Source organism: Triturus cristatus, chromosome 7 (genome assembly GCF_964204655.1).
Source record: "Triturus cristatus chromosome 7, aTriCri1.1, whole genome shotgun sequence".
Classification (NCBI taxonomy): domain Eukaryota; kingdom Metazoa; phylum Chordata; class Amphibia; order Caudata; family Salamandridae; genus Triturus; species Triturus cristatus.
Window position 1 is genome coordinate 1,185,035,702 of NC_140590.1, and position 14,526 is coordinate 1,185,050,227.

Sequence of the window (14,526 nt, forward strand, 5' to 3'; positions counted from 1 at the left end):
GCCATATCCTGAGTGAGTGCAGGGACGCGCAGCCCCAGTGTGCCACTCAGCGTAATCAGGTCTGTTTGAACACTGCCTCTCCTGTAAGTCATAAAATGTGGACATCACGAGCTGTCCAAGCGGTGTCTCTTGGGCTCACAAAGCTAGGGCAGGGCCAATCCCCCTGCAAAGGCTTGCAATCTGTTGGTCCAGTGAGTAATCCACGTGTTGAGGTCTCCGTAGGTTGCCTGCAGTCAGCAGACTGTCCTGCCGCCAAGGGGGTGGGGGCCATAGTCTTCACTTAGAAGGGGGTGCCAGCCAAGGAAGGAGTCCAGTAGGGGCTGTGCCGACCCCCATGTACAGACCCCGCACCAGCGGTCCAGGGCCTCAGTTGGTCACAAAGCCCCAAAGCGGGAAGACCAGGCCTGCTTGCCCACTCCCCTTTGGTCAGCACAAGCAGGCTAGTTGGCACCACTCAGGGGGCTCGCATCCAGGTTAAGGAGTTAGGAAGGTCCATTTGGAAGACCTCCAGGGTGTCAGGTGGTGGAGCGGTCCCTTTGTTATGGTGGCTCCTGCATGGAGGCTCAAGGCAGGTTGCTCAGGTCGGTCGCGATGGTGGCTGTCCTTGTGATAATCACTGCCTGGCACCCCCCTAGCAGCTCAGGCAGGCACAGGCAACACCACTCTACCCTGTGGTACTCTCCTTGTAGGAGGTACCAGCAGCCATCAGGAGAGGCACAGCAGGCCCTCTCGGGTGCCCCCAGACATCTGGGAGAGGAACAAAGAGGGTATCAACACAGGGTTGGGTGGGTAGCTCCTGTCCCCCTACCGCTTTGCCGCCAGTCTTGGCCAGACTGTAGAAGTCTGCAATGTGCCAATGTCGGGCCGCATTTGACTTAACTCCCTTCTCCTGGCCGCTGATCAGGCTTCACCGGGTCACAGCTCCGGGCATGCTCCGCTCAGCATACCACGCCCTCCCTGCCTTCCAGACGGGAGCTTTATGCCTCACTGTGTTCTGCTAACCCCTCCCCCGTGGCCTGGACCGGCAGGGCCTTCACTCCACTTTGATGCACTGCGATGGCTGGCCCACAGTGATGACGTCGCCAATCGTAGAGGCCCGGGATGGCGGTCCAACTGTCTGCAAGTGCTGCAGGGTCTCCAGACTCCTTTCCCGACCATGCTGGTTTCGATTGCGCCCTATATGATGGATGGAAGCGGATTTAGGAGTCCACCACTGAGAGCACCAGGTTCAGGTGGCTGCCATGTTGACTTGCGAAGCCATGCCCCCATTCATGTGATGTCTTCATGTAACAAATTATTTTGGAAACTATCTCGATACCTTGGATCAACATTAGCTGATGTTCCGACAAGGGATAAACAACTCAGTCCACATCAGCCGACCAATTGTTGTGATATAGCTCTTTAATAAATTCAGTCCACTCTGCTCCAACCACTTGGGTTTCTAAATTAAAAGGTGAAATCACAATTTCATTATTTGCCAATCCCAGAAGCATTTGGAATTATTTTTAGAAATGGCCTCTAGCATAATATTATAATTGTGATTATAGAAGTATTATTTTTTATCGCCCAGCAACAAACTATATTTATTCCTCATAGCTCTAAACTCTCTAGGCATAATTCAATACTCACCTTTGTTAACATTTTTAACAACCTTCCTTACTAATCTGCACTCTTGATCAAACCACCGCCTCATGAACTCTTTTTCCTGGCCATTTCCCTGGCCCATAGATTTGTGATTAACTTGCAAAAATACTTGATGAATCAATGAGTTGTACCACTCTATATCATGCTCACTCTCATCCATCAGGATGTTATCTATTTTGATCTTTGAGAGCTCTTTAAGACTTTCATCAATAATGGTCAACCTTATCCTCGGGTTAAAGGTTACTTTAGTAATGAGACGTCCTTTGTCATTCTTAATATGTTGACCATGGAGTACTATCTCCACTGGCAAGTGGTTGTTTACCCTTAAGTCGATCACCTTAAAATCCTCGATGATTAAGACATGTAAATACCTAATCTCTCATCAATCTTGAACCCCCATGTCTGAATTTCCCTGCTGCTGGACAGTCACCTTTGAATCGCTTAGATTAATAAAGTTGTGCGGCACTATAATTGATAGAACCCTGTTACTTCTGCTAGAGCACTGACCATTTTGATGAGTAACCTTTGGTATTGTATAACAGTTCATTTGCTGTTTAAAGTAATAAAATAATACTAGAAAGAAACATTTTTTAAATTATAATCCCCACCTACTAAAAACAAGGCAGAAGGAAAGTGGCACTGCAGATTAAACAAATTGTTATCTAGTTTTTTCAATTCTTCTTCAAACATATTGCAATTTGGGGTAATATGAACATTTAAGCAGACCAGTGGGCAGTTTGTTCCGTGCTCCCCAGAATATAGTATTGAACATGCTATCGATCAATTACACATTGTGTCTAATAGTGCAGTTTCTCCCCGTAGAGTACTGATATTAAAGTTAATTGAGCACTGATTAATGACCAAATTTTGATGGAGTTGTCCACAAAACAAGAAAAATCATCTACTCACAGGCAATTCCGTAACCATGCTTATTGGAGAATCAATATTGAATAATTCCTCTGAACAGATTTAAGGATTAGTGATGACAAAAAACATCAGAACCACATATGTTCCAGACTAGGATCTCCATTTTCCCATTTCCACAAATTGACATATTTAGAAATAACTCTATGCTGTGCAGGCATTTGATAATTACCATATTTATTCACACCATCCAATAAATCATTTTTAACAGACACGGTTATTAATTGATTCATTGAATCATCTCCAGGTTCACAGCATTCATTCAACCTCTTTCAGTACTTTCTCAGTTAATTAACTCCCGAATGAGGGAGTTTTAACAGTGCAGAGGACAGCCCTCCATGGTTTCAGATAAAGGTAGTTTCAGGCAAACTCACATTCTTGGTTAGTAGAATGTATCAAGGGTCATAACTTTGACTTACTTTTTGACATACATTAGGGTTATAATACACTTTGAGAATTTCCTCTTCCCACCCTCTATTCAAATATTCATCTTCTCCCTGTTGGTTGACCACTGAGGACAAGTACTTCTCTTGGAAGTAAGTCTAATTTTGAATTTTGCGTGCCTAGACATCTTATTTGTCTGTCTTATATTTTTTTAAGCAAGCCTTCACTTTCTACCACGCCTTTCTTGGTATCTTTAGCGCCCTGATCTTTTCCAGGCAGAATAATTGATTTCTTTGAATCCTCAGTTGATTCTCTACCTCTTTTCAATGTGGGTGGGGGTTACCCTTCTCTTTACTGAACTTTGGACTAGTCTAAATCTTGAGAGAACCCTTTTTTACCATATAGCTCTCCATGTTTGTAAATTAAACTAGGACAATGAGATATAAAGGTAATCAATGAGACTGATAAAATCTCTGCACCCCTATTTTTTGCATCTTACTCTACTCCTTAGTCACAACACCTTCCTTCAAATTTGAATTAAATACATACTTAATGCCTTCCAATAGTTTAGAATTTTGAGAAACTAGAGCTTTTAGCATCCCCTGAAAAGTAGTCTGGATCAGTGTGAGCAGAGTTAGCATTGAAAAGTCAGAGAAGCCTTCAACTGAGTTGGAGAGTGAGAAGGATCAACATTCGACCTTTCCTTCCTTTTCAGCGAACTCGACACCTTAGACTACGTCACGGGGCCTCAACTTCTTTGGTGACATAATTTTCTCTAGGTTCCTGAAAAATCCAAGCAATACCACAGTACTGCTGCTTGGTATGCTAATCAGAGAGTATCAAGAGACCAGATAATGGTACTATTAATGACACCAAGGCGAGGGCTTGTGGACAGCTTTGAGAATATTTTAGGCCTGGGCCAACAACCTCACTCCTCACCCCATCTCCCTTCTGTCTCTCACCACCTTGTCCCCTACCACACATCACCACTGGCCACTGACACCAACCCTCCCCAACCGACTGAGCCGCTGCCCTGCTGCCTGACTCTATAAGCAAAGCAGAGGGACTCTTCAAAGGACCAGGTTCATCATGAGGTCCTGCAGTAGACAAAATGGACCAGGCGAGGAAGGCAATGTAGGCAGCAAGGAGACAAGCAAGAGGCAAACAAAGAGGTTTGACAATCCGCAGCCTCCAAAGGAAATGATCAATGCTCTATAACAAGTTGGTAAAAAAACTGTCGAATTGTAGAAAAATGGTGCTAAGTATTGGCAAATATTATCTCACTGTTGCTAATATCTGTCTCACTCGACTCACCTCCAGTCCACTCTACACCAGTCACAGATGAGCTGATCCAGTAAATAGGCTGGCAAGTGGATGGCTGATGACACAGACCTCAGTGAACCTAAGCTCTCACTGGCCCCTGCAGTCTTAACCCACCTCCCAGCACCACTTGCTCCTCCCTCTTCTCACAGCCTGTATGATCTGTTTGCCCTTTGTGGCCTGGACCATTTTGGATAAGAATATTTCCCTATCACCCACTTCAACAACATAGTGGTTTTCTGGGCTGGCTCAAAGTACCACCTGAACCACCTTAGAAGATTTCGGCTGGTGTACCAGAAAGCAAAGCTGATGTGTAGGCAAGAACTTGTTTGAACAGAGTATACTCTGTACACAAGTTAGGCAAAGGGAAGTTCCAACCTCCAGAGGCCAAAGTCCAGTCTGTGTTGGACTGGGCTTTTCTTCGACTTTCTGGGTATTAGTGCCACTTTGAGTTGAATTATGGGGTTCCATTTGCTCCAGTGAGTGCCTTCACTTAAAAAAAGCAGCCTAAACAGTTAATTTGGACTCTAGGATGTAAAGAGACCTTTGTCAGGCTAAAGGAGGTTCTTAGCAAAGCACCTGGGGGCATATTATCAGAAAACATATCGCCGCTTTTCCGGCACATAGCACCGGAAAAGTGGCGATTTCAGTAAATCACTATTTATAAGGACACGCTAATGCTAGAGCAGATTTTCGGTTTGAAAATCATTCGGGTTTTTTTAAAAGCTCTGGTTTGTCTTTTTGTCGAACTAATACTAATTATTAATTATTAATTATTTGTTTTGTGTAAGTGTTTTATACTGATCAATATGTGTGTTTTAACAAGAGAGAATTACACGTGGGAACGCGTATGTGTGCTGACTAATAATAACGTGCGTGTTTTCATGTTTAAATGCTGCTGAGTGCTGTTTATTTTAAGGCACAAAACGCTTTTGAATTAATGCTTTTCTGTGTTGCAAAGGCTAGATAATTACATACACATAAGGTATTAGTGGGGTTAACACTGTTTAATCACTATGCTGTGGTAACGTTGTTTTTGTCTCTTTCAATTAAGATGGTCTATTGTGGCCAATTGTGGCCTGACCAAAGATGGCCGCCGTTTGCAGCCTAGTCTCGAGTAAAAGTTTGTGATGGAAAAGGCCTTGCTGAATATGGATGCGAGTCATCTGTCCACAGTCCTTGCCTGGTTAAAACTTTCCGTGAGGACAGCAGCAGTTCTGGGCAAATCTCCAGATGCATTGAGACGGCCTTGGCAGCCTTGGAAAACAAAGGAGCCTTAAAGAAAGACTCTGAACTCTGAGCTCACCAGAGGAAATGTGTGGATGTTGAAGAAGATACTTTTTAAATATTCAGTTCCTGTTCTGTCTTTTTATTTTTGTGATTTTTCCTGAGCGGAGATTTTTCAAATGTAGCGATGCTACATCCTTTCCTTCTCGCTTTGCTCAGAGGTTCAGCGGATGCAAAGAACACTTTTGTTTCTTTCCTTTCTTCAGAACACTATAAAAATTGTTAGCCTAGAGAGGGTTTTTGCCACTTGCCATTCGCCATTTGCCGCATCGCCACTTTGCCTTTTGAGGATCGATGCTGAGAGGACGGTGACTCGAGAGACTTTACTGAGAGACCTGTCCTGACCCATTCTGACATTTAGCTAGAATAGGTAACTATGAGAATGATGATTTGTTCTGATTTACTTTTCTTTGACTAATTTTAGATAAAGTATCATAACTTTGAATATGGTGTTGGTTATTATTTTTTGTCAATTATTGAGTACTCTATTTTGATTATTGTTGTATAGATTGTTTAGGTTATGTTTCAGGACAGTTACAATAACCAGGTCTTATCGACCTTGATATAGATGCAGGGTGTTTAGGAGTTTTCTTTCCACAGGTTCAGTGCTGGTAGAGTATTTGAGCGTATGTTAGTGAAATGGGCCCTAGTGTATGATGAGTGTATGTGCGTGTAACTGTGAAACTACTCTATCCGTGGAAGTAAGGATAATATATACACCCTGATCTCTATCACTAACACGAGTTTCCTTGAGTTGGCTGCTTTTTACCCCCCACTTTGCATGTCAGCGATGAACATCGCTAATGACATGCAAAGTGGGCGTTCCTGACCACAACTCCATGTAAATACTCGCGTACACGGTTTTGCAATATTTACAACCCTGCAGCCTCTCCGCGACGCGATGTAAAAAAACCCGCTAACCGCAGTTATCGCTGTAATTTAACATCTCCTTTCAAATCGACTTAGCTATACTGATAATGGGAGGAGGATTGCCTGGTTAGGTCCACACTCCCCTATCAGCAAGCATTTCAGTAGCGCTGTGAAATCTTCGCCGGATTTCACACGCTAATGCCGATTCTCGCCGTGTATCACTGGAAATTACATCGCCTGTGTGCTAAGCGTTGCTAATACGCCGATAACACAGCAATGTCAACCAGCGATACACGGCAATATTGAAAAACGCGCTAAGCTAGTTTAGCGATAATTATCGCTACTTGTTGTTGATATGCCCCCTGTACTTTAGTTACTTGTCTACAGTGGGCCTTTCATACTGCAGGAAGATACCTCTCATGAGCATGACTGTGTCACTTCGACCGCAGCTCGACATAGGTAACCAGCAGCGTCCGGCACCTTTTGGGGCTCGAGAAGTGGCGAGTAGGGGGGGGGGGGGCGCAGGGGGTAGTGTTTAAATTTAAAAAATAATGTAACTTACCTGCTTGCTGCATCCTTCTTACCGCTCCTCCTGGTCGTGTCTCTCCTCCCATCGGCAGGAACAGGAAGCAGCCTGGAGGAACCCAAGCTCCACTGAGTCAATCCCAACGCTGCAATGTAACTAGTATCCATTGGTTGTAATACATTGCAATATCACACTCAGAAACTACAACAGGGTAGGAGGACGTGGGGGCATATCAACAAGGGCTTTATCTCTGCTTTTTTGGCTTTAAAAGCCAAAAAAGCAGAGATAAAACTAGCACCCTATCAACAACAGGGTGCTAACATGCAAATTTGCATGTTAGCACCCTTTTACTCTACGCTTCCCCTTCCATCTCTAATGAGATGCAAAGGGGGCGTTCGAGAGTAAAATAATAGGAGAAATGTCGCTAAGTGACATTTCTCCTATTATCAAGAATATCGCTAACCCTGTTAGAGACAAAAAAAGCAGCGCTAACCGCGGTTAACGCTGCTTTTTTACGTCTGGTATTTTTCTGACTTAGCCATGATATCCTATGGAAAGAGGATATCATATCTAAGTTTGTCTGTCCCTATCAACAAGCTAACGTGAGATTATCGCTGGGTTTCCAGCGATAATCTCACGTTAGCCACTTAGCGTGAGGATTTTTATCGCTATTGAGATAAGCGTTGCTAATTGCACGCTATCTCAGCGATAAAAATCAACGCTAGCCGGCGATAATTATCCTAGCGCTAAGTGCGCTTAGCGATAATTATCGCCGGTTGTTGTTGATATGCCCCGTGGTTTGACGCAGAGAGAGGATAGTCGCCTGCTGATTCAGCTCTATGAGGTCTGAGCAGGAGTTTGACAACCAAAGCAGTGAATTTATTTCCACATAACAAAACTAGAGGATAACAAGGTGTGAGTCATCCCTTTATTTAATTCAGAAACTGAAACTGTTTATCAATGCTGCTGGTATGTGAAAGGTCTTTTGAATGAAGCAACCAGCTGTACCTTCAGGTCCCGGCTGCCATTTCATGTTATATATGACTGCATGGAGAGCTTGCCGAATATTTTTCTGACTTTGTTCTTCACCTTCTTTGTATGCTTTAGACAACCACATTAAAAGTTCCGAAACTGCTTAGATTAATGTGCTGTCTAATTAAGAGGAAAATAGAACCAGAGAAAAAAAATGGCCAGCCCTGCCAAGTGCCACGCATCTCGTGTTAGAAAAATGCTATTTCAGTAGCGTTCTCACATTACTGCAAGTCCTGAGATTATCACGCAAAAGAATTACACTTGGCAAAGCTTGCACAGTTGATCAGATTAAGTTGTGCATTGAAAAGTGTCCTGAAGTGCGATAAAACCGAGTAGTTCCAGTTTCTCACTTTGAAGCTAAACTCTGAGTACTGTTTATCGAAGGCCACAAGATGGCGCTGGTGTACAACTGGAGGTATAGAATTCTCAATATGTTACGATGTATAAATATCCCACTATCACAGAAACAAATTCAAGATAAGCGAACTACAGAGATTTGAAAACCGAAACACATAACCACATACCTCCCCCCTGCTCAATCCATGGTATCAAACAGAGGTGGATGTCAAACCACATAACGAAGCTTCTAAATGTATGCCAAAAACTGTCTAAGTCTAAACTGCAGCAAAAGAGTGGCCTAATTGTAGAACTGTACAGGGAGAAGGAGGAGGAGGCAGGACAAGATGTGCCCTACGGATCAGAACTGTCTACTTAGAACCGAAAAAGAGGACTCGAATCCGGCCTCAGCTCAACATTCTGTGATTCTGAGCAAACCATCTAACTTACTTGTGCTGAATAAAGCTGTATCTGATTCTCATGTAAAGTGTCTATGCGTTAATTCACACATTAAGGACCATCACATATGAGAAAAGTGAGTCATTTCCTAAAAAGATCACTTGACATGGATCCAGTTGTCCTATTTCACTCACACTAAACTGTCACTCAAAGTGTCACGCATAAGGCTTTAAATGTCACACATAAAATCACCACACACATGGGAATGTCACACACAAGCAAACTGAAAACGTGGCAGCCAAATTTCTAGTTTCAAATGAAATGCAAATTGCAATGAGTTTATACTGAAAACCTGAAGAGGAAAGAAAGGAGTGCAATTTAGAATTCAGGTTCTGAGGTGTCCTGTTGTCTTTTGAAAGGGGTCGCACCACACATAATTGTTACAATCCTTTGCTTTTTGGTTGGCAATGTGGCAATTTATTTTTGCTTTTTGGCTGGCAAGACGGTATTTTATTTGTGTGCATGCAATTAAAATGTTCCAAAAGGAATTATATATTTTTTAAGCATCATTTTTATTTCCTTTTTCCTGTTGTAGCAGTAAGTTTAGAGAATTACAAATGTCAAATGTATTTTTCTTTTTCTGCTATTACTTTGGGCATCCTTTGTATGATGCATTGTACTCTTTAATGTTTGCTTACTTACAAAGGTTTAGTGAGAACTGTTAATACCAACAGGTTTATAGGCATTACCTTGAGATTACTTTAGCTGAGATATCTTTTGTAATTAGCAGCCAGTACTTCCTCAAATTCTGAGATTTTTACAATATTTTGTCTGTCAGTTTTCTGCATGGGCAAAACAAGGACATTTAAATTAACTAACACTACTTGTTCTTCCCAATTTTCTGAAAATACTTTGAACTTACAAGCCTCATAATGAAAAGCAAAATGCAATTGCCCCTTCCTTGTTGCCAAAATTGACTCTTGTAGCAAACACTTCCAGCTCCCTTCTACCTAAAGTGTCACTAAACCCTAGCTGCTCTACATATAAGCAGCCTACAACTGTTCTTTATTCACCAGTCAAAACACCTTTCTCCATATCAATGGAATTACTCCTAGAAGAGATCAGAGCTTTGCGACCATGTATTGAAGAAGCTAATACGAGATTACAAACACTGAATGACAAATCGACTCACTTGAAATAAAGGGTGACTGATGTTCACAAAGTCCTGCCAAGTGCCTCGCATGTCACGTTAGGGTAATGCAATTTAACTTAAAATCCCACATTACAGCATGATCGGTAATTTGTCATGCAAAGAAGATAAAGATAAAGCTAAATCGCATATCTCTTTTTTCCCTGCCTTGTTGTGGATGGCTCTAATCTTTTTCAGACAGTGACACCTAGTGGCAGCCAGCTCTGTCGGTTAAAGCAGCCGTAACAGTGCTAATGGCACATGTGCAAGCTTACATAAGCACCTGACAAGAGATGCTCCTACCTGACCAGGCATGAGAGTGTTTCAGAACTATGTTGAAGTTCCTGATAAGAGTATTAAGGCCAAGTAGATGGGGTGTTTTAACACATGCTGACTGTAGTGCTGTAGTGCGTAGGTGGCAAAATAAATTCAATATATTGATGTTTGAAGGTCCAATTAAGTAAATGAAAAAATGTGTATATCTGAAATTCATCTGCCTCTTGGTGGGAAATGCCAAAAAATAAGAAACCCTTTTAATATTTTGCAGGGTTTGTGTTTGTAATCAAGGCAGGGGTTGCCAAGTGGCCTTCTCTTATTTGATTTGCACTTTCTTCCAGGTCTGACTTTGCTGTCCACTTGATTAACTATTAACCACGACTGGCTAAGGCCCTTTCAGTTGGCTACATTATGGGGCCGATTCCAATGGCCGGTCGGACAGCTGTCCGTAGCCTTACCGTGCGTCCGACACATACCCGTAGCCGGTCCATCCTGTAGAGGAAGTACGATGCGCATAACTGCCAAAAACACGACCAACACGTAGGCTGTGAATCAAGCCCCATTCTCCGTCCGAGCCGTAACTCCTAAAGATGAACCGAGTCGCCCGGAAGCAGTATCCATAGCAGTTTCCGGCATGACAAGTACGATGCGTACATCCTACGCGCCGGACGGGTCGTCACGCACGGGACGTCACAGCATCCGGAAAACAAGCATATCAGCTACGATTCGCGCCACAAATCAATACACGGCTACAAGACGGACCAGCTTGCAGCGGGTACGAGACGGAGCAACAAGCAGCGTATACGACTCAAACATATCATGAATCCCATCGCGCAGGTCGTACCAGTACTCTACATCTATGACCGGATCAGGGAGCGACGCCGACGGCGCAGGCGGTAAGTCAGACACCTACAACACAAACAAACGACACGTACCCTCAAACTGGCACACACACACAGGGGATCCACATTCTGGCTACTAACAAGAGCCCACCATAGGGGTTGCATGGCCAGCACCATCACCCCTGCCACCCCCACTCACAGGGGACCTGTTGCCCGTCACCCCTGCCACCCCAGCCATAGGGCTGATGTTGCCCATCACTCCTGCCACCCCCAGCCATAGGGCTTATGTTGCCCATCACCCCTGCCACCCCCAGCCATAGGGCCTATGTTGCCCATCACCCCTGCCACCCCCACTCACAGGGGACCTGTTGCCCATCATCCCTGCCACCCCCAGCCGTAGGGCTCATGTTTCACATCACCCCTGCCACCTCCACTCACAGGGGACCTGTTGCCCATCACCCCTGCCACCCCCACTCACAGGGGACCTGTTGCGCATCACCCCTGCCACCCCCACTCACAGGGGACCTGTTGCCCATCACCCCTGCCACCCCCAGCCATAGGTCTGACGTTGCCCATCACCCCTGCCACCCCCACTCACAGGGGACCTGTTGCCCATCACCCCTGCCACCCCCAGCCATAGAGCATATGTTGCTCATCACCCCTGCCACCCCCAGCCATAGGGCTCATGTTGCCCATCACCCCTGCCACCCCCACTCACAGGGGACCTGTTGCCCATCACCCCTGCCACCCCCACTCACAGGGGACCTGTTGCTCATCACCCCTGCCACCCCCACTCACAGGGGACCTGTTGCCCATCACCCCTGCCACCCCCAGCCATAGGATGGGTGATGCGCAACACATCCAGCATACTACAACATCAGTTATGTCCGCAAAATACCTCCCCCATAACATCATGACAACAGTGTGTAGTCTGTGACAAATGCCCACAACAGTGATTATGGCTATGAGCATACAATGTAAGTAACAGCACATGTGTGACCAACACATAAGTGTGACATACACAAGGCAAGCATCACCATAGCACTGTGGCAATGTAAAAAGAACACCCCCTCACTGTGTAGAACAGAAGTTAAGTGGGGGCTCACAAAATGCAGCAGATGTGGAGCATTGTGGTGATGGGGACCAAACCCCCCTCATCACAGTGACCAAAAGGTAAGTGTCATCATGGTCAAAGCTGCAAATACCAAACAGCATGTATGATTCCTGCTCCCAACACATGAAACACTTCTGGGGCAAACTAGTGGTTGTGTCCCATACACACAGAGATGTGGTGAGGCTAACAGTGCTGTAAAAACATAACACATTCTCGGCCATGTGCAGACAAGCACCACACATGGGAGCTGACAATGCATACAGCGCACAATGGCACAACAGCAGAAGTGACCATCACCAAACATGCACACATCTCGAAAATAGACACACCAATCAAATCAACATGTGTAGACTGTAGGTGTCAGCTCACAAACTCACATTCCATGCCAGCAATGGCACCCAACAATCAGGATGAATGTGCACAATGATGTGAAATGACTCACAGGGACAGCATGCAAAATCACAGAAACAGCATCCAGACAAAGGCCCACAACAGCAATACCAATGCACTGGTGCAGATGTATTGTATTGTATTGTATTGTATATCGATTTGTAGAGCGCGATTGCTGCCCAGCGGGCGTCCAAGCGCTAAGGATGCAGCCAGAGTGGGGAGGTACGGCGGGGGTTAGGACAGGGATTGGGTCAGGGCAGACCTAGCAAACAGAAGAGTCTTTAATTGTTTGCGGAAAGATTGCAGGTTGGGATTACATCTAAGTTGAAGTGGGAGTGAGTTCCACAGTTTTGAGGCATTCAGGGCGAACATTCTGCCTCCAGTTCTTGCTCTCTTAACTTTTGGAACCAAGGCCAAAAAGGCTTCGGTGGAGCGTAGATTCCTATTTGGGTGATAGCGGGTGACTAAGTTGTCATTTATTACTGGACCTGTTTTCCAGAAGGCGTGATGTGAGATACATAGTGCCTTAAAAGCCACTTGCTGTTTCACCGGTAGCCAATGTAGACTTTTTAGTCCAGGTCTGGCTGACTGTGTACGTGGGATGTTAAGCAGGGTACGGGCTGCGCAGTTCTGCACAACTTGTAACTTCCGTAGAGTCAGTTCTGGGGCACCCACGTAGAGGGCGTTATTAAAATCTAACCTGGACTGTATCAGGCCTTGTACTGCCACCTGTTTGGCCTCCATTGGTAAAAGGGGCAGGACTTTTCTGATTATTCTGAGCAGGCCCAAACACGTGGCAGATAGCTTGATGGCCTGATGAGTGAAGGTGAGATTCTTGTCCAACCAAATTCCCAGACTTTTTACGCTCTCCTTGGGAATGGGGGGCGTGCCCAGACATGAAGGCCATAAGGAGGTGAAAGGTACTGGGGAAGCTGGGCCCAAAAGCATGACCTCAGTCTTATCTCCATTGAGATTTAAGGAGGAAGCTGTCATCCAGCCTTTAACCTCCTCCAGACATTTCATTTCACAAACACAAACAGGCAAACTCACACTGCACATCGGACACAACATGTGTGTGTGTGTCACAGTATCCCCAGGCAACTACACAACACATGAGGGGGGCTGAACCACAGTGACACAGATGCGGACACAGTGCCATACAAAAGTAAACCATCATTGGGACACCCTCAGTCGGCAATCAGGCATTGGGAGATGAGAGGGAGCACAACAGACACATGTGACACAAGCTGGAATGAACACCAACTAACACAGCAAGAGACTGACACACAACACCACTACCCACAGGGACCAGACAGTGGGGTGACACAAGCATGCATGACACCTCCACTGTGATGACAAAGGCAGATGTCGTACAAACTGGGAAACCCAGACATGTGTCCTGTGCCACAAACGTACATCACACATACACAAACACAAATCCCTCAGCATGGCCCCTCATCCATGGACAAACGGGAGCTAGGGGGCCATCCATGCAAACATTCACATCAGTCCACCCTCAACACCACACACCCTGAACTGCAACAATGTGTATCTGTGAAGCCCACATGGACAGGTGACATTGCACATGCACCCATGACAAACACAGGAATGTTGGGAGGAACTAAGGTGCACAGACACATCACATAAGGACAGTTTACAACCCTGTGGAATGACAGACATACTGCACAGTATGCGGGACATGGCCATGACCTCAGAGCTCATGTAACCTTCAGAATCCCTGCCACAGTCCCAGGACAATGCAGATGCCAAGGAGAAACACAAGGCACACATGCTGACATCTGCCTGCCAGCATCGTAGCCGTGAACCCGACAAGTGGGAGCAGTCACACACACATAAAATTGTCTCAATCACTGAAAAGTACCACCTAGGGACAACCACATGATATTGCGAACAAACAAGTGCCTTGTGGAACCCTGACTGTGTCCCATCTGTGTCTGACAACATCATCACAACTCAGAACTGACAAATCCCA